At 39.1% G+C, this 21196-nt stretch overlaps 1 non-coding gene across 1 annotated transcript; it reads right to left on the bottom strand.

Moving 5' to 3' along the window:
* Nucleotides 1-1876: 1876 nt before the first annotated feature.
* On the bottom strand, nucleotides 1877-1980 carry Gm23013. Its single transcript, XR_003956554.1, has one exon. It is a non-coding gene; the product is annotated as a U6 spliceosomal RNA (small nuclear RNA).
* Nucleotides 1981-21196: the final 19216 nt, after the last annotated feature.

Genomic DNA, 21196 nt, shown 5'->3' on the forward strand with positions numbered 1-21196 from the left:
ATCAGAACCTACTACAAAAGTCTATGCTCTACAAAACTGGATAATCTAAATGAAGTGGATGGTTTTCTGGACAGATACCATGTACCAAAGCTTAATCATGATCAGGTAAAACATTTAAACAGTTCAACCCCTGCTAAGGAAATAGAAAGTGTCATCAAAAACCTCCCAACCAAAAAAGAGAGAGCACAGGTCCAAATGGTTTTAGTGCAGAATTCTTCCAGACCTTCAAAGAAGAGCTAATACCAATACTCCACAAACTATTCCATGAAACAGAAATGAAAGGAACACAAGGTAATTCGGCCTATGAAGCCACAGTTACTCTAATACCTAAACCATACAAAGACCCAATAAAGTAAGAGAACGTTAGAGCAATCTTGCATATGAATATCAATGCAAAAATACTCAATAAAATTCTCGCAAACTTAAATCCAAGAACACATGAAAACCATCATTTACCACGATCAAGTAGGCTTCATTCCAGGGATGCAGGGATGGTTCACACTATCTAAGCAAATTCCAAGGAAAAAGCAACCCAATCAACTCTTAGATGTTGGAAAAGCCTTCAACAAAACACAACACTCTCTTATGTTACAATTCCTGGAGAGATCAGGAATTATGGCATACACCTAAACATAATAAAAGCAATATATAGCCAACCAACAGTCAACTTCAAATTAAATGGAAAGAAATTAGAAGTAATCCTTCTAAAATTTGGGACAAGACATGGTTGCCTACTCTCTCACTATCTATTCAATATATAGTCAATACAGTACTCAAAGTTCCTACTAGAGCAATTAGACAACAAAGGGGAATCAGGAAATACATATTGGAAAGGAAGAAGTCAAAGTATCACTATTGCAGATGATATGATAATATATATAAGCAACTCCCATAATTCTACCAGAGAACTACAACTGATAAACCACTTCAACAAAGTGAATGAATATAAAATGAATGCAAACAAATCAATAGCCTTTCTTTACATAAATGATAAACAGGCTGTGAAAGAAATTAGGCAAACAACACCCTTCACAATAGCCACAAATAGTATAAAACATCTTGGTGTAAGTCTCATCAAACAAATAAAAGATCTGTATGAGAAGAACTTCAAATTTCTGAAAAAGAAATGGAAAATGACATCAGAAGATGGAAAGATCTCCCATGCTGTCCTCGAAGCAGCTGACTGAGACAGAAGCAGATATTTACACTCAACCATTGGACTGAAGTCAGGGACCCCTGTGGTTGAATTAAGGGAATGATTGAAGAAACTGAAGGGGAGAATGACACCATAGGAAGATCAGCAGTCTCATGTAACCCAGACTCTAAGGAGCTCCCAGAGACTGAGCCACCAATCAGGAGCATATAAGGGCGGTCCCAAGCCCTTGGCACAGGTATAGCAGATGCCTGCCTGTACTGGCTTCAGTAGATGTGCTTAATCCTCCAGAGACTTGACACCCCAGGGAAGGGTGCAGTCTGGTGTGGGAGGAGCACTCTCTATGAGGCAAGGGGGTGTGGAATGGGATGAGGGACTGTAGGAGAGGGGACTGAGGGGTTCAATGACTAGAATTTAAATAAATAAAATAAAATAACAAAAGAAAAAACAAAACAAAACCCTGGGATCATCTAAGAATCTCTTGAGTGAAAGTGATATAAATGAAAAATGTTGAAGAAGACCTTTGCTGTGGGATCTTTTGTTTGAGTGTACAGAGACAAGTACATTCACTAGTTCTGCACTCAAAATGGAAAAAGCCAGAAACAAGATAAATATCCTTTCAGAAAGATGGTAAACTGCACATTTATATGACATTCTTCTATAATGCAATATGAGTTACTAAAACTGGATATGTATACTCTAGGTTCAGATTATTTTGTACTTAAAAATATGAAATGCCTCAGAAATTTGCAAATCACCCTTTTGTAGGGGCCAGTGCTAATCTTCTTTGTATTGTCCCAGATTTAGTATGTACTGCCAAAACAAGCACAGATACTGTATTCATGACATTTATGTTCAATCATGTGACTAAATAGAAATCTAATTTATACATCTTAACTGCTATTAAATTTCCATAATTATATAATGTGAGTTTTCTGTTCAATATTTTCTAAATGGCAAGTAAATTATAGTATATTATGTAAAAATTTAAAGCACAAAAGTCAGTTTTTCACTTAAGTGAATGGTAAAAGCTATTCAGTATTGATAGAAACAAATCATAAATATGATTTCATGGTTTTGGTGGCAATTGGAAATTTTGAGTGAATTAATGGGATACAGAAGTGAAATAGATTTACATTAGTTGCATCTTTGATGTTTTCTTTCTTTGTGTATACGTGTGTGTTCATGATTGTATGTTTATGGATATGTTTGTGAGCACATGTATGTCTCCACATGTGTGCAAATGCCTGGGAAACAAGAGGATAACTACAGGTGCTATTTCTCTAGCAATAACCAACTTGGGGTTTTTGTTTTGTTTTGTTTTGTATTTTTTGGTTGTTTTGTTTTGTTTTGTTTTGTTTTGTTTTGTTTTGTTTTGTTTTGTTTTGTTTGAGACATGGTCTCTCAGTGGCCTGGAAATCACCAAGAGGACTGATTAGCCAGCGAATCACTTCTCCTACTTCTGCTTTCCAGTAGTGGGTTTATGAAGGTTCACCATCACATTGGCTTCTTTTAATTGAGATCAAGGTATCAGATTCATATACTGATGCTTCTGCAAGTACTTTCTAGACAGAACTATTGCCCTGATCTTTGTGCTATTTCTTATACCAGAAAATAAGATTATAACAGAGGAGATGTGAAGAAAATAATCTGTTTGATCTTGGCAGTAGGAGGAGTACACAATTCTCTTTAATTATAGCCATAAGTCAGGCTCCCAGACTTCTCTTATACCCATCTGTGTATTTCATTAAGCAAAGCCTTATTCTGTATTAGTTGAACAAAAATTGTTACTGCAAAACTTTGATACATTTCTTTATCTCACTTCAAATGCAGACATCATACAGACTTGACCTGTCTCTTTCAAATTAATTAATTTATTTACTTTATAGCCTCATTGAAGTTTCTTCTCCCTCTTCTCCCCCTAGATTTCTCCCAAATATACTTCTCTTCCATTTATTTTCAGAAAAGGTGAGGCCTCCCACGAACATCAACTAGCCTTGGCATATCAAGTTGCAGTAAGAGGAGGCATATCTCCTATTGAGGCTAGAAGAGGCAGTGACCCAAAACCAGGAAACAGAGTTGGAGACAACTCCATCTCCTGCTGTTAGGAATCCCACATGAAGACCAAGCTACATAACTGTTACATATGTGCAGAGGTCCTAGGTCAGTCCCATGCATGATCCATGGTTGGTGGTTCAGTCTTGGTGTTTTTCTATGAGACAAGGTTAATTGACTCTGTAGGTTTTCTTGTGGTATCCCTTCAAGCTCCTACAAGCCTTTCTCTCCCTCTTTCTTAGGATTTCCCAAATTCACTTAATGTCTGACTGTGAAACTCTGCAACTGTTGGATGCAACTGTTGCATCAATTGTTGGATAAAGCCTCTTTAATAATGATTGGACTAGGCTCCTGTCTTCAAGTATAGCAAAATATCATTAATAGTGTCAGGGATGGGCTCCATCTCATGGCATGGATCTCAAGATGGGCCAGTCATAGGTTGCCCAGTCCCTCAATTTTTGCTCCATCTTTACCCCTGCATATCTTGTAGGCAGGACAAATTTTAGGTCAAAGGTTTTGTAGCTGGATTGGTGTCCCAATCCCTCCATCAGAAGTCCTGTCTGGTTACAGTGGATGGCCATTTTAGGTTCCATATCTCATATTGCTAAGGTCATGCTAATAGATTCTTGGGAGTTTCCATAGACTTAGGTTTCTAGCTAGCCCCATAAGTACCCTCCTCATTACAGTTTTCTCTTCCAGTACTCTCTACCTCCACTCCCAACCTGATCCCTCCTGTTCCCACCCCTATCCCCACTCCTGTCCATCCAAGATGTCTATTCTATTTCCCCTTCTTAAAGAGACTCATAGATTCACATATCCCTGCTAGGAAAGCTGACCTATTTTTAAAGGAAATCCTGCTACCTTAACCTGTTAGTTACTTTTCTTATTGTTCTGATATACACAGTTTAGCTAAGTTCATGATTTCATAAGTGCCAGTATACCATGTAAAGATAGAACATAGCATTTCACACTTTTTTCATCTAGAAAGGAAAGAGGAGGGGGGAAGAGGGAGAGATAGAAGAGCACTATTTTGTACACCCTGGCTTCAGAACTCTCTGATCTAACACAAAAGAAGCCCCAGAGCAATTGAAAAAAAAAATAAAATAAAAAGATCTTTATTTTGATACCTCCAAGTTCCTGGAAAGGAGTAATGAATTCTCTGGTTTTATAAATTTGAATGTTATAGATACCTCATAGAAATGGAATTATATATTATAATTAACTCCATGGTTTTAATCTTTATATAATAGATGCTCCAACTAGATTTTAGAATGAAGTGATTTCTCAAGCCTCTGTTGCTGGCATGATTCTAGTCTCCCTTTGTCTATAATTTCCTAGAAACTATTGGAACAGCAGGAGTCAAGAATGCTTGTCTGGCTTCTTCTTAAATGGAAAATTCCAACTTTTAATTATTCACCCAATTTTATTTTAATACCATTTTTATAATTAGAACATTAAACAAGTTGTTGGGAGCCGCCCCCACATTCGCCGTCACAAGATGGCGCTGACATCCTGTGTTCTAAGTGGTAAACAAATAATCTGCGCATGTGCCAAGGGTATTTTATGACTACTTGTACTCTACCTTTCCTGTGAACGTCAGCTCGGCCATGGGCTGCAGCCAATCAGGGAGTGATGCGTCCTAGGCGAAATATAACTCTCCTAAATAGGGAAGGGGTTTCGGTTTCATTATTGAAGGGGCTTTCGTTTTTGGGGCTGGGCGCTGGGCGCTTGCCCTCCTGGCTCCCAAAGATGTAAGCAATAAAGTTTTGCCGCAGAAGATTCTGGTCTGTTGCGTCTTTCCTGGCCGGTCGCGTGAGAACGCGATTAAGAATTGGTGCTGAAATCCGGGACGAGAAAAAATCCGGGACGAAAAAATACAAGAAAACTCGGGACCGGCACAAGGAAGATCCCTCATTCCAGAACCAGAACTGCGGGTTGCGGTAATAAAGGTTCCCGTAAAGCAGACTGTTAAGAAGGATTCAACTGCATGAATTCAGAACTTTTCAGCTGGGGAACGAGAGTACCAGTGAGTACAGCTTTACGAGGTACGCCTGTCCTTGAACTTTCTAAGGAAATTCAAGACAGTCTATCAGAAGTAAAGTGGAAAATGTTTGGCCTTGAATTTTTTCTAATGTTAGGAGCCCTTTTGTTCCTTTTCACATGTTATCAGGTGATTAAGATAGGGCTGAAAATTCTGGATGAAATTCAGGGCAATCTATCAGAAGTAAAGCGGGGAGAGAGAGTAGGAGCAAAGAGAAAATATGGTACACAAAATAAGTATACAGGCCTTTCCAAGGGTCTTGAACCCGAGGAAAAGTTTAGGTCAGGTAAGAATACCTGGGGAGAGATTAGAAGGAAGGAAAAGAAAAAAGAAAAGAAAAAAGATCGATTAGCGGAGGTCTCTAGGAGATACTCGTCACTAGATGAGCTCAGGAAGCCAGCTCTTAGTAGCTCTGAAGCAGATGAAGAATTCTCCTCTGAGGAAACAGACTGGGAGGAAGAAGCAGCCCATTACCAGCCAGCTAATTGGTCAAGAAAAAAGCCAAAAGCGGCTGGCGAAAGCCAGCGTACTGTTCAACCTCCCGGCAGTCGGTTTCAAGGTCCGCCCTATGCGGAGCCCCCGCCCTGCGTAGTGCGTCAGCAATGCGCAGAGAGGCAATGCGCAGAGAGATGCGCAGAGAGGCAATGCGCAGAGAGATGCGCAGAGAGGCAATGCGCAGAGAGATGCGCAGAGAGGCAATGCGCAGAGAGATGCGCAGAGAGGCAGTGCGCAGAGAGGCAGTGCGCAGAGAGGCAGTGCGCAGACTCATTCATTCCCAGAGAGGAACAAAGGAAAATACAACAGGCATTTCCAGTCTTTGAAGGAGCCGAGGGTGGGCGTGTCCACGCTCCGGTAGAATACGTACAGATTAAAGAACTCGCCGAGTCGGTCCGTAAATACGGAACCAATGCTAATTTTACCTTGGTGCAGTTAGACAGGCTCGCCGGCATGGCACTAACTCCTGCTGACTGGCAAACGATTGTAAAAGCCGCTCTCCCTAGTATGGGCAAATATATGGAATGGAGAGCGCTTTGGCACGAAGCTGCACAAGCGCAGGCCCGAGCAAACGCAGCTGCTTTGACTCCAGAGCAGAGAGATTGGACTTTTGACTTGTTGACGGGTCAGGGAGCTTATTCTGCTGATCAGACAAACTACCATTGGGGAGCTTATGCCCAGATTTCTTCCACGGCTATTAGGGCCTGGAAGGCGCTCTCCCGAGCAGGTGAAACCACTGGGCAGTTAACAAAGATAATCCAGGGACCTCAGGAATCCTTCTCAGATTTTGTGGCCAGAATGACAGAGGCAGCAGAGCGTATTTTTGGAGAGTCAGAGCAAGCTGCGCCTCTGATAGAACAGCTCATCTATGAGCAAGCCACAAAGGAGTGCCGAGCGGCCATAGCCCCAAGAAAGAACAAAGGCTTACAAGACTGGCTCAGGGTCTGTCGAGAGCTTGGGGGACCTCTCAGCAATGCAGGTTTAGCGGCTGCCATCCTTCAATCCCAAAACCGCTCCATGGGCAGAAATAATCAGAGGACATGTTTTAACTGCGGAAAGCCTGGGCATTTTAAGAAAGATTGCAGAGCTCCAGATAAACAGGGAGGGACTCTCACTCTTTGCTCTAAGTGTGGCAAGGGTTATCATAGAGCTGACCAGTGTCGCTCTGTGAGGGATATAAAGGGCAGAGTCCTTCCCCCACCTGATAGTCAATCAGCTTATGTGCCAAAAAACGGGTCATCGGGCCCTCGGTCCCAGGGCCCTCAAAGATATGGGAACCGGTTTGTCAGGACCCAGGAAGCAGTCAGAGAGGCGACCCAGGAAGACCCACAAGGGTGGACCTGCGTGCCGCCTCCGACTTCCTATTAATGCCTCAAATGAGTATTCAGCCGGTGCCAGTGGAGCCTATACCATCCTTGCCCCCGGGAACCATGGGCCTTATTCTCGGCCGGGGTTCACTCACCTTACAGGGCTTAGTAGTCCACCCTGGAGTTATGGATTGTCAACATTCCCCTGAAATACAGGTCCTGTGCTCAAGCCCTAAAGGCGTTTTTTCTATTAGTAAAGGAGATAGGATAGCTCAGCTGCTGCTCCTCCCTGATAATACCAGGGAAAAATCTGCAGGACCTGAGATAAAGAAGATGGGCTCCTCAGGAAATGATTCTGCCTATTTGGTTGTATCTTTAAATGATAGACCTAAGCTCTGCCTTAAGATTAATGGAAAAGAGTTTGAAGGCATCCTTGATACCGGAGCAGATAAAAGTATAATTTCTACACATTGGTGGCCCAAAGCATGGCCCACCACAGAGTCATCTCATTCATTACAGGGCCTAGGATATCAATCATGTCCCACTATAAGCTCCGTTGCCTTGACGTGGGAATCCTCTGAAGGACAGCAAGGGAAATTCATACCTTATGTGCTCCCACTCCCGGTTAACCTCTGGGGAAGGGATATTATGCAGCATTTGGGCCTTATTTTGTCCAATGAAAACACCCCATCAGGAGGGTATTCAGCTAAAGCAAAAAATATCATGGCAAAGATGGGTTATAAAGAAGGAAAAGGGTTAGGACATCAAGAACAGGGAAGGATAGAGCCCATCTCACCTAATGGAAACCAAGACAGACAGGGTCTGGGTTTTCCTTAGTGGCCATTGGGGCAGTACGGCCCATACCATGGAAAACAGGGGACCCAGTGTGGGTTCCTCAATGGCCCCTATCCTCTGAAAAACTAGAAGCTGTGATTCAACTGGTAGAGGAACAATTAAAACTAGGCCATATTGAACCCTCTACCTCACCTTGGAATACTCCAACTTTTGTAATTAAGAAAAAGTCAGGAAAGTGGAGACTGCTCCATGACCTCAGAGCCATTAATGAGCAAATGAACTTATTTGGCCCAGTACAGAGGGGTCTCCCTGTACTTTCCGCCTTACCACGTGGCTGGAATTTAATTATTATAGATATTAAAGATTGTTTCTTTTCTATACCTTTGTGTCCAAGAGATAGGCCCAGATTTGCCTTTACCATCCCCTCTATTAATCACATGGAACCTGATAAGAGGTATCAATGGAAGGTCTTACCACAGGGAATGTCCAATAGTCCTACAATGTGCCAACTTTATGTGCAAGAAGCTCTTTTGCCAGTGAGGGAACAATTCCCCTCTTTAATTTTGCTCCTTTACATGGATGACATCCTCCTGTGCCATAAAGACCTTACCATGCTACAAAAGGCATATCCTTTTCTACTTAAAACTTTAAGTCAGTGGGGTTTACAGATAGCCACAGAAAAGGTCCAAATTTCTGATACAGGACAATTCTTGGGCTCTGTGGTGTCCCCAGATAAGATTGTGCCCCAAAAGGTAGAGATAAGAAGAGATCACCTCCATACCTTAAATGATTTTCAAAAGCTGTTGGGAGATATTAATTGGCTCAGACCTTTTTTAAAGATTCCTTCCGCTGAGTTAAGGCCTTTGTTTGGTATTTTAGAAGGAGATCCTCATATCTCCTCCCCTAGGGCTCTTACTCTAGCTGCTAACCAGGCCTTACAAAAGGTGGAAAAAGCCTTACAGAATGCACAATTACAACGTATTGAGGATTCGCAGCCTCTCAGTTTGTGTGTCTTTAAGACAGCACAATTGCCAACCGCAGTTTTGTGGCAGAATGGGCCATTGTTGTGGATCCATCCAAACGTATCCCCAGCTAAAATAATAGATTGGTATCCTGATGCAATTGCACAGCTTGCCCTTAAAGGCCTAAAAGCAGCAATCACCCACTTTGGGCAAAGTCCATATCTTTTAATTGTACCTTATACCGCTGCACAGGTTCAAACCTTGGCAGCCACATCTAATGATTGGGCAGTTTTAGTTACCTCCTTTTCAGGACAAATAGATAACCATTATCCAAAACATCCAATTTTACAGTTTGCCCAAAATCAATCTGTTGTTTTTCCACAAATAACAGTAAGAAACCCACTTAAAAATGGGATTGTGGTATATACTGATGGATCAAAAACTGGCATAGGTGCCTATGTGGCTAATGGTAAAGTGGTATCCAAACAATATAATGAAAATTCACCTCAAGTGGTAGAATGTTTAGTGGTTTTAGAAGTTTTAAAAACCTTTTTAGAACCCCTTAATATTGTGTCAGATTCCTGTTATGTGGTTAATGCAGTAAATCTTTTAGAAGTGGCTGGAGTGATTAAGCCTTCCAGTAGAGTTGCCAATATTTTTCAGCAAATACAATTAGTTTTGTTATCTAGAAGATTTCCTGTTTATATTACTCATGTTAGAGCCCATTCAGGCCTACCTGGCCCCATGGCTCTGGGAAATGATTTGGCAGATAAGGCCACTAAAGTGGTGGCTGCTGCCCTATCATCCCCGGTAGAGGCTGCAAGAAATTTTCATAACAATTTTCATGTGACGGCTGAAACATTACGCAGTCGTTTCTCCTTGACAAGAAAAGAAGCCCGTGACATTGTTACTCAATGTCAAAGCTGCTGTGAGTTCTTGCCAGTTCCTCATGTGGGAATTAACCCACGCGGTATTCGACCTCTACAGGTCTGGCAAATGGATGTTACACATGTTTCTTCCTTTGGAAAACTTCAATATCTCCATGTGTCCATTGACACATGTTCTGGCATCATGTTTGCTTCTCCGTTAACCGGAGAAAAAGCCTCACATGTGATTCAACATTGTCTTGAGGCATGGAGTGCTTGGGGGAAACCCAGACTCCTTAAGACTGATAATGGACCAGCTTATACGTCTCAAAAATTCCAACAGTTCTGCCGTCAGATGGACGTGACCCACCTGACTGGACTTCCATACAACCCTCAAGGACAGGGTATTGTTGAGCGTGCGCATCGCACCCTCAAAACCTATCTTATAAAACAGAAGAGGGGAATTGAAGAGATTTTACCCCGAGCACCAAGAGTGTCTGTGTCTTTGGCACTCTTTACACTCAATTTTTTAAATATTGATGCTCATGGCCATACTGCGGCTGAACGTCATTGTACAGAGCCAGATAGGCCCAATGAGATGGTTAAATGGAAAAATGTCCTTGATAATAAATGGTATGGCCCGGATCCTATTTTGATAAGATCCAGGGGAGCTATCTGTGTTTTCCCACAGAATGAAGACAACCCATTTTGGATACCAGAAAGACTCACCCGAAAAATCCAGACTGACCAAGGGAATACTAATGTCCCTCGTCTTGGTGATGTCCAGGGCGTCAATAATAAAAAGAGAGCAGCGTTGGGGGATAATGTCGACATTTCCACTCCCAATGACGGTGATGTATAATGCTCAAGTATTCTCCTGCTTTTTTACCACTAACTGGGAACTGGGTTTGGCCTTAATTCAGACAGCCTTGGCTCTGTCTGGACAGGTCCAGACGACTGACACCATTAACACTTTGTCAGCCTCAGTGACTACAGTCATAGATGAACAGGCCTCAGCTAATGTCAAGATACAGAGAGGTCTCATGCTGGTTAATCAACTCATAGATCTTGTCCAGATACAACTAGATGTATTATGACAAATAACTCAGCTGGGGTGTAAACAAAAGTTTCCGAGATTGTGTGTTACTTCCATTCAGTATGAGAAATTTACTAGGACAGCTAATTTGTCAAAAAGTCTTTTTCAGTATATGTTACAGAATTGGACGGCTGAATTTGAACAGATCCTTCGGGAATTGAGACTTCAGGTCAACTCCACGCGCTTGGACCTGTCCCTGACCAAAGGATTACCCAATTGGATCTCCTCAGCATTTTCTTTCTTTAAAGAATGGGTGGGATTGATATTATTTGGAGATACACTTTGCTGTGGATTAGTGTTGCTTCTTTGATTGGTCTGTAAGCTTAAGGCCCAAACTAGGAGAGACAAGGTGGTTATTGCCCAGGCGCTTGCAGGACTAGAACATGGAGCTTCCCCTGATATATCTATGCTTAGGCAATAGGTCGCTGGCCACTCAGCTCTTATATCCCATGAGGCTAGTCTCATTGCACGGGATAGAGTGAGTGTGCTTCAGCAGCCCGAGAGAGTTGCACGGCTAAGCACTGCAGTAGAAAGGCTCTGCGGCATATATGAGCCTATTCTAGGGAGACATGTCATCTTTCAAGAAGGTTGAGTGTCCAAGTGTCCTTCTCTCCAGGCAAAACGACACGGGAGCAGGTCAGGGTTGCTCTGGGTAAAAGCCTGTGAGCCTAAGAGCTAATCCTGTACATGGCTCCTTTACCTACACACTGGGGATTTGACCTCTATCTCCACTCTCATTAATATGGGTGGCCTATTTGCTCTTATTAAAAGGAAAGGGGGAGATGTTGGGAGCCGCCCCCACATTCGCCGTCACAAGATGGCGCTGACATCCTGTGTTCTAAGTGGTAAACAAATAATCTGCGCATGTGCCAAGGGTATTTTATGACTACTTGTACTCTACCTTTCCCGTGAACGTCAGCTCGGCCATGGGCTGCAGCCAATCAGGGAGTGATGCGTCCTAGGCGAAATATAACTCTCCTAAATAGGGAAGGGGTTTCGGTTTCATTATTGAAGGGGCTTTCGTTTTTGGGGCTGGGCGCTGGGCGCTTGCCCTCCTGGCTCCCAAAGATGTAAGCAATAAAGTTTTGCCGCAGAAGATTCTGGTCTGTTGCGTCTTTCCTGGCCGGTCGCGTGAGAACGCGATTAAGAACAAGTAAATCAAATATATCCTCTCTGACTATATATTAGTCATGGCCAAACTTCCAGTTTTGTTTCTGTAACTATAGCTATTCTAAATTATTATAAATATTTGGTCGCAATTTCAAATGTGTTCAGGTAATATGTCATTGTGGTAGGTACTTAATAACATTAGTGCTAAGGATTTTCAATACTCTAAATTATCATGGGCATTTATAATCTAACTTCACTTACTAAATGTATTGTAGAAAACTCTAATATATTGAACACACTCCTAGATAAATGGAAAACTAGTGAATTTACTGTTTTCATTTGACTATAAATATAAGAAATGGTGTTCTCATTAATGTAACAATTTCACTCACAAACATTACATATGTATCACATGCTAATAGTGCAACAGGTGAGGAATGAATTAGAAAGGAAGGAAAAGCATATATTTCAAGTGATCAGAAAGAAGTTATTAATAAGCTAATATATGAATGATGAAAAATCTATAATAAAAAAGCAATTTCTCACATAAGAAAATCATAGCAAGTATAAACTAAAGCATTTGGCAGAATCATGGCAGATGAGGGGAAGGGTGGAGGGAGAACTGCATCACATACGTCCTTCTGGACCAAGGTAATAATATTGACATTCTTTTCCAGATATAGTAGAACGTTACTCAAGGATTTTGCAAAGGTAATGATGCTGAGATACACTGAAAAAAAGGTAAAGAAAAAGCAAGAAAATAAAATGATTCTAGTTGGGTATCTCTATACAGTGGTACAAGAACCAGAAATTCTGTAAAGCCATGATGAAGAGATTCAGAACCTGAAAAGCATGGGAATTCCATTACAAACCAATAACCATATTCACCAACAGACCAATTTGTAAGAGAATGAGTTAGCAAAGGAAAAGTCCAGAGAAAACATCCATGTGGAAACAAAACTACAAAAGTTGAACATTAAAAAAATCCAGTACAGTGGATATAAAAGATGCTGGGGTACAGGTTTTGCAAGTTCAAGGCTACTCAGAAAGTTTAATGTCAGCCTGAGTGGTTTCGCCAGACCCTGCCTCTAGCAAATTAACTAAATGCATAAATAAAAAAAATAATTAAGAAAAAATGTATGCTGGCTGTAGAGGGACACAAATTAATGTTAAAGCATTTACATAGCATGCACAAGGCTCTATGCTCAATCTCCAGTCCTGAGCATAATTTGACACATGTAAGATATACTTGAAAAATAAGAAAGAAAACATAATAGACGCGAAATAGTGAAATACTGTAATCTTAGTACCTGGAAGTTTAAGTCAGGATTACAAGTTCCAGGCTAGTGTATACTACACACCAAACACAACACTAAATACAAAAATAATAATAATAATAATAATAATAATAATAATAATAATAATAATAATAATAAAGAAATCCAATTATCTAGGAGTGATGTCATATGAAACTGATGTAACAGGATTCTAATTTTTTTAATTTTTAAAAATAGACTTTCTTAAGCTAGAGTGATTTAAGCAGATATTTTATAATCATACATGATATACATAATGGTTCTAGTATATGAAAACCTGTCAGCACCATCAGTCATAAGGCTTAGAATACTACTTTATACAGAAAGACTAAAACTCACATCTACAAAAATGTACTGGTAAAGAAGTGGGCCAAATAGATTTTCCAGAGAGTGCTTCTAGTATAAACCAGGGCATCTACTTTGGAAATTTCTCCATCAGATGAAGAAAATAATCCATTTTAACATTGACCTCCAAAATACTGCTTCTTGTTCTTTATTTACATAAGCAAAGTATATATGTATAAAATGTTTGTGTGTATTGTTTAAAAAAAAATCATTGTATGGACCCAAGTTCAACATCCAAATGATTGTCAACAGTAAGAGAACATTGCTTTGAAAGCATTTCCAAGAAGTTAATAATGTTTTATTCTCTTGGGTGTGATTATTAATTTTATGAGTTTATTTTGTTGTTTTCCAACATGTATTTTAGAATGAATTATTATACTCACAAATATTTATATACATTTGAAGGCAGTATGTCTTTAACTAGTTGCTATTTTCAGATAAGTGATTATTTTCAGGTTTAAATTGAATTAAGGTTTGGGGGCTACTTATAGAATACTTGGTTTTTCATTTCAATGCCTTTTGTACATTTTTCTAATGTGTTATCCTCCATGGTGCAGGAATTGTGGGAGAGCATGGAACAAAATCTATTTAGAGAAGCCTTCCATTTTGAAGTTTACACTAAAACTCACTGTTACTGTTCCATATATTTTCACAGAAAATCAAGAAAAATTCAATTCAGTCTTAAAATTTGTAATTATTGGTTAAACAGGCTCTGGCCGGACCCTAATTTAAATTTATATAACTTCAACTAAAAAAAATATTAAAAAGTTACTCATCTTGTCTTTCAATAAAAGTGGTTCAGATGCAACAATTTTTGGAATCTGAGGCTTGTAACATATGTTAGCAGTGATTCTCCCTTTAACGCTGCTTCGAAGTTGATAGAAAGCAACTTTGAAGAGAAAGTTCATTTGGCTTAGGATTCTAGGTTATAGCCCATCTTCGAGGAAAAAAAAATAGTCAACACAGAAACCCAAGGAGCTGGACACCTCACACTCACATTCGCAGAGCAAAGAGAAATTAATATAACCATGCTTTCTGCTTTTATCCCCAGCTAGATTTCTTTCTCTTCAACAGTTCAGGACCCGGACTTGGGAATGGTGCTACCCACATTCAGTGCTATCCACTGAGTCTTTCTATGTGTATAAAAATTCAATACAACCTTCAACAGATACGACCATAGGACACCCTGATCTAGTTCCAATTGGAACTCTTTTCCTAAATTGATAGTCAAATTTATAGTCAAAAATAACCATTATATAGGGTCTACTTTTGTTGATCATATTAAATTATAAATTTTCTTCCCTTAACATTACTAAAACCTTTAGCAAGTCAAAATATATTCATTAAAATATATGCTAGGAAGTGCTAGAACCTTTAGTAATTCAATATATATTCTAACACTATGATTTTTAATTGATTATAATGGCAGCAATAGTGGAAGAACATATGGTGCCCTAGTGAGCTCCACAATGTTTTCCACATTGGAGTCACAGGGCACAATGAGTCAAACATTCTTACACGCCATTGAAATATTTATGTAGTGATGCCAATCTGTATAGAATTAGACAATCAACTGAGAAGAGTGAATGTGTCAGCATTTAATATATCCAAAGTCATGGTTGAAGAATTAAATCCATTTAACCTCTGAAAACCTAGAATATACTGAGAAAATGTACCTTCTCTCCATGTCTAGAATATTAAAATCTCTAGAAATGAAATAAATCATTTTTTAGCTATAGCAGCTCCATGTGAAATGCTTTATTTTGTCTAAACTTTCAAAAAGGCATACTACCGTTTCAACATGCTGGTATAGCTTGTGATATTACTAAGGAGAATATGATGAAATGTGCATTAAAATTACTTTGATTCAATGGACAATATCAACATTATTTATGCCATAATTTTAAGAGATTCATATTAGATTGTTAGTTTTATGATTTTGATTATTATAGCATCTAAACATTAATACTTTACCTTTTTTGAGTTTATGTGAATTACAAAATATTGTGATTTTATTCTAGGCAAGGTTTAGCTCATCTCTCCGTTAAGATATAAAGAACATATATTGGCAGATAAGTAGAAACCATTGACTCCTTACTCCAAAACAATAGTGAAAACAGAAAAGAATAAGATAAATATAATCAGAATAAAAACTTTTTTCAAAAGTATTTTGGTTGAAAGTTTCAAATTATGGTTGGTATCTCAACATGTACTAGAAATTTAAAACAAATGAAATCTGTACACTCTAGCAAAAAGTATTAACCAAAGATATAAAAATAAAATATGCTTTATTTTTTCACTAAAAATTTAGTGTAAAGTATATCCATGCATGGGTATTAAATAGTCATATATTAAAACTACATGTGTGTGTGTGTGTGTGTGTGTGTGTGTGTACCTATAGGAGGTATGATTATTTGAAATATTCATACAATGTGCAAGTTAACATTTCTGATTCCTTGCATAGGTTTTGTTTTGTTTTGTTTGAGTTTTGTTTTGTTTTGTTTTGTTTTGTTTTGTTTTGTTTTTTTGAGATAGGATTTCTCTGTATAGCTTTGGCTATTTTGGAACTCACTCTCTAGACCAGACTGGCCTCAAAACCTCTGCCTTTCAAGTGCTGGGATTAAAGGCATGTGCCACCACTGCCTGGCCCTTGAATAGGTTTGATTTGGATTTTTATATATATATATATATATATATATATATATATATATATATATATATATATAAAATAAAATATTATATGTGTGTGTTTGTATATATATCAAATATAATATCAAATATTATATATATGTATATATACAGTATCATGAGATTTCAATACAAGTTTGCAGTATTTACTAATCAAATAGGATGATTTATATTTTCATTTTCTTTCTTATAAACTTTTGTCATATCTGTCCATTATAGAATTACTAAAAATAATTAACTTCACTTAGTTATCTTCCTTTTGCCTGTGTAGGAAGAATATTAAAAGACAAACAACTCTGAGCAATTTTCAGTAACGGATTATACAGTTAAATATAGAAAATTATAGGAACTGCAGAATTTGAATGTTTTAATATTAATTTTTAGTTTATTTTAATTAAAGTGTTATTTAAAGCTTTCCAATTTCTCTATAATTGCATGTAGAATTCAATTCTATTTTGACATTAAAGTCAACATTGGCAATCTCTTAACTAGCATTCAACTTCCAGTCCAAACTTGAACACTGCTAAGTACCTGCAATGGCAGAATGAACAAAGCAACATGCTTCCCTTTATTGACAGTTACCCCAAACTGTCACAAGAAATGGATGTAGTGCTCATTTTAATAGCTGAGTCTGAGATTTATCTAATGAAATGACTATACAACAGTGATATCCCAAGGTCAGAAAAAAGATGGGAAAAATATTTTCTGATTCATAGCTCACTGGTTTCTGATAATTAGTAAAAACGTATTTTAATAAAACACTGATAAAGGTATATTGGTGTCGAAGTTTTCTTTTCTATTCTTTCCTGTATGATTGAGCTCTTAATGAGTGAACACAATATTATCCAATCAGAATCTGCCAGGTAAATCTGCATAAATATTTTAAAATGACAAATAAAGTCCTAAATTAATAAATGTAACTCTTCTAGCTCATCTTTTCGATTTCAAATTAAATGAATTTAAAGGATAAAAAACTGCAAATTATTTACTAATATTTTAATTTTTGCACTATTAGCAAAATACAACAAACATTACTAAATGAGACTTCCTAAAATGATTTTATATGAACTCAGTGTATTCCTGAATGTTTTATTTAATTCATTTGTACACATATCCATTTGCTGTAATTAAGTTCCAGGAATCTATTATACATGTCAGGAATCAAATAGATAAGTAAAAAAGTTCCCACACTTAACATGTCTTCTTGGGAAGCACACAGAGTTAGACATTATGAAGTCCAGAAAAGTCTAGCTGCCATACAACGGACATCATTTCAAAGAAATGAGAAGTGAGGCAATATGGGGCACACTGTAGTTACAGTCTGGCTAGATATCCCAGCACGTCTACATCAAGATGAGAGGGAGAAACAAAATAATCCTTGAAAAGCTAGCTGATATTCACAGTGGCAAGTAGTAAGAGAGTGATTTTCAAACAATATAGAAGACAAGGAGAGACATCTGAGTTTGTCCTATGACTTTCACACATATACTGTTCCGCTGTGGTACATGAATGTTCTCATGCACATTGACACCCTGAAACACATACCACAACACACACTCGCACACACACACACACACACACACACACACACACACACACACGTACACACACACACACGTACACACATGCACACACGCAGAGAGACAGAGGTATAAAAACTACCAAATGTACAATAGGTCCTCTCAAATAAGCCCAATGTGAAGTTTAATAAGCTATAAACCATGGATAAGTGTATCAATTCTTCCTGAGAGTATTCTTTAGGTATACTTTTTTCTTTTATTCTTTAATCTCTTTTTACAGTCCAGTCTTTATCCCCCTCCTGGTCCATCCTCTGACTGTTCTTCATCCCTACCTCCTCCCCTGCCTCCAAGAGGATGTCCCCATTCCCCTGCCCCCACTCCACCAGATCTCCCCATTCCCTGGGACTTCAAGTCTCTGGAGGGTTAGGTGCATCTTCTCTCACTGAAGCCACACCAGGCAGTCTTCTGCTGTATATGTGTCAGGGGTTTCATATATGAGGTGTATGCTGACTGGTTGGTGGCTCAGTGTCTGAGGTATCTCAGGGGTCCAGGTTAGTTGATACGGCTGGTCTTCCTATGGGATTGCCGTCCTCCTCAGCTTCTTGCAGCTTTCCCCTAATTCAACAACAGGGGTTTCCAGCTTCTGTCCATTGGTTGGGTGTAAGTATCTGCATCTGACTCAGCTGCTTGTTGGACCTCTCAGAGGCAGCCATGTTAGGCGTCTGTCATTTAAAATCTTGTTAAGATGTTGGTTAACTGTATTCCTCCTGACTTTCATTTCCTGAAAACAAGTAAAGACATTGGGATGAGTAATTCGATTCCTGGGTTAGCTTCCTCTTTACTCACCCTTGTTTGCCATCTTGCAGTTTAATCCTAGCAGGACTTCACTTATGCCATCAACAGTCACTTTGAACACCAAGTATCAACGAGGTTTAATTAACCTGGAAACCACCTTAATGGTCTATGCAAGCAAACCTCTCCATCTCGTTCAAAGGCTTTCTTGGGAAATACTCCCCTGTGTGGCTCCCCTTGGTATGAGAGCATTGGGCTGAGTAAAAGAATTTTATTAGGAGTCTTTTCTTTCCTACTTTTGGGAGTACCAGGCAAGGTGGAAACATTAGAAAGAAGCAGCAAAAGTGGGATTGAAGTGGGGTTTCCAATAACCAAGAAGGCAGACAAGGTAGCAATTGAGCTTTAGGCTGGCCACACACCAAAGGGAAATTGGAATCCACTTCTAGACAACTGAAGAGTCAACCCAGCAGTAACATAGTGACCCACTTCTGAGTGACGTTGGCATTGTTCCTGTGTATTTAGTACTTATTTCACGAAGACATAGGGTTTCTTAGCCTCTGAGCATCGATCAGAGAGAGGCCCATGTTTCCCAGTGTGCATGGTACCCAAATTACCCGGTGGAGGCAAGTGCTTCAAGCAGTCAGAGCAACCACAAAGTTGTGCAAGGATACAGGCAGAGCGGCCTGATAGTTAAAGACAGAGTTCAAAGTGTCTCTAGCTGCATCTGTAGCAGAAGATGGCCTAGTCGGCCATCACTGGGAAGACAGGCCCCTTGGTATTGCAAACTTTATATGCCCCTGTACAGGGGAATGCCAGGGCCAAGAAGTAGGAGTGGGTGGGTAGGGGAGCAGGGGTGGGGGGGGGTATAGGGAACTTTCGGGATAGCATTTGAAATGTATATAAAGAAAATATCTAATTTAAAAAAAGTTCTGTTGAAGCTGGAGAGGTGAAGGAGAGGGCATCAGATCTTGGAGACTAAATCGGAGGCAAACCTCGCCCCTTCAATTCCCAGAGTAGAGGCTTCCATTTCTAGAATACCTCATTTTGCTTTCTTGTTTCAAGGCTGAGCTTCTATTATCTGTTCATTTAATTCTTATTTTCAATAATCATTAAATACAGTTGTATTAGCATTTTTAATCAATTTTCTATTAATTCTAACACATACCTTTATTTTCTACTAATGTTAATTTTTAAACTTGGGATAAATGGCTGAGGTACCTATTTAACATATCTAAGTGGACCTGACCCAGGCATTTTGGTTATCTACTTTCTCTGTCCCTCTTTTGCTCCTTTTGCATCCTTGGCCTCCTGGTAGTTGTACTTAGTCCCCCTCTTTCTTCCCCTCTCTCTTCCCACATGGTTCAGCTTCATGAGCACTTTTAATTATATTTTCATTCATTAACTCTTTTGAAATACAAGGCATTTTTGCACGTTTGATAATTTTATTCAACAGATAAACTTGTTTACACTGATTTCCAGTATTTGGATTTAATTTGGACTTATAATTTATTTATTTGCATCATCATTTAGATGACAATTTTGACCTACCTGAATGGAATTGGTGGACAGTCAAGAAGTTCTTCAAATGCCCCTCTCCAAAACCTTTTCTTGCTGTGGGAGCTGGGTAGCAATGAGCAGCCACATAAGCATGTTCAAACAGTAGAATGTGATCCTCCCTTAGAGATATAGTCTTCAGGCAGGCCTACAATACATGGCTGGTAGCCCTTAGTAAGATGCTGATATTACAGTTCTAAGCTCAGGGTCTCTGTTGCTTGGTCCAGAGGACCTCATAGCTCTTGAGAACATTTCTGGTGATCAAAATGTTGTTTCTTTTCTCTGATGTCTTGTAGCCTTCTTTCCCTTTTAGTTTCTCTCTCCCTCTCCTTCTCCCCCTCCCCCTCCCCCCCTCTCTCTCCCTCCCTCACTTTCTCTCTGTCTCTCTGTCTCTCTGTCTCTCTCTCTCTCTCTCTCTCTCTCTCTCTCTCTCTATATATATATATATATATATATATATATATATATATATGTCACACCACACACATGCATATGCACAAGCACACCACACACACACACACACACACACACACACACACACACACACACAGCAGGCTTTCTATTCACTCTTTCCCCTTTAGTAATCACTAGGTTTGAAATTTCAAACACATTGATGATCCAGAAGACGGATCCACTTGGAGGGTGAAATTCTCTTCCAAAAGATTCCATTTCCAAAGATTCATACTTTTGATAAAACATGATGCTTTAAATTACCTTATGATTTATTTGAAGCCTTGCTAAAACAGTATATGTTTTCTGACATACCATGTTACTATTTTAGAATGCTGCTTTAAGACCCTCTTCATTGCATTAAACCAAATTCAAATGAAATTATAACACGGTTGAAAAATTACCATTTGGATAGAAACTCTCCATTAAAACTTTTGATCATTTAAAAACAACAGGAAGGGGTAACATAAAATTTATAAAATAAATCACAACATATACTTTATCTTTCATACTAATTCCATTACCCTGTTAACTCTAAGTCTATTGATGCTTGTCTCTCAGACACACTCATCTACTCTATGTTCTGCCCACACCCTTTCTGGTCTTTAGTGTTGTCTTTGGATTATACCTCATCAATAATAAAACAAGACC

The sequence above is a fragment of the Mus musculus genome, chromosome 6, assembly GCF_000001635.26.
Source record: "Mus musculus strain C57BL/6J chromosome 6, GRCm38.p6 C57BL/6J".
In the NCBI taxonomy this organism is placed as follows: Eukaryota; Metazoa; Chordata; class Mammalia; order Rodentia; family Muridae; genus Mus; species Mus musculus.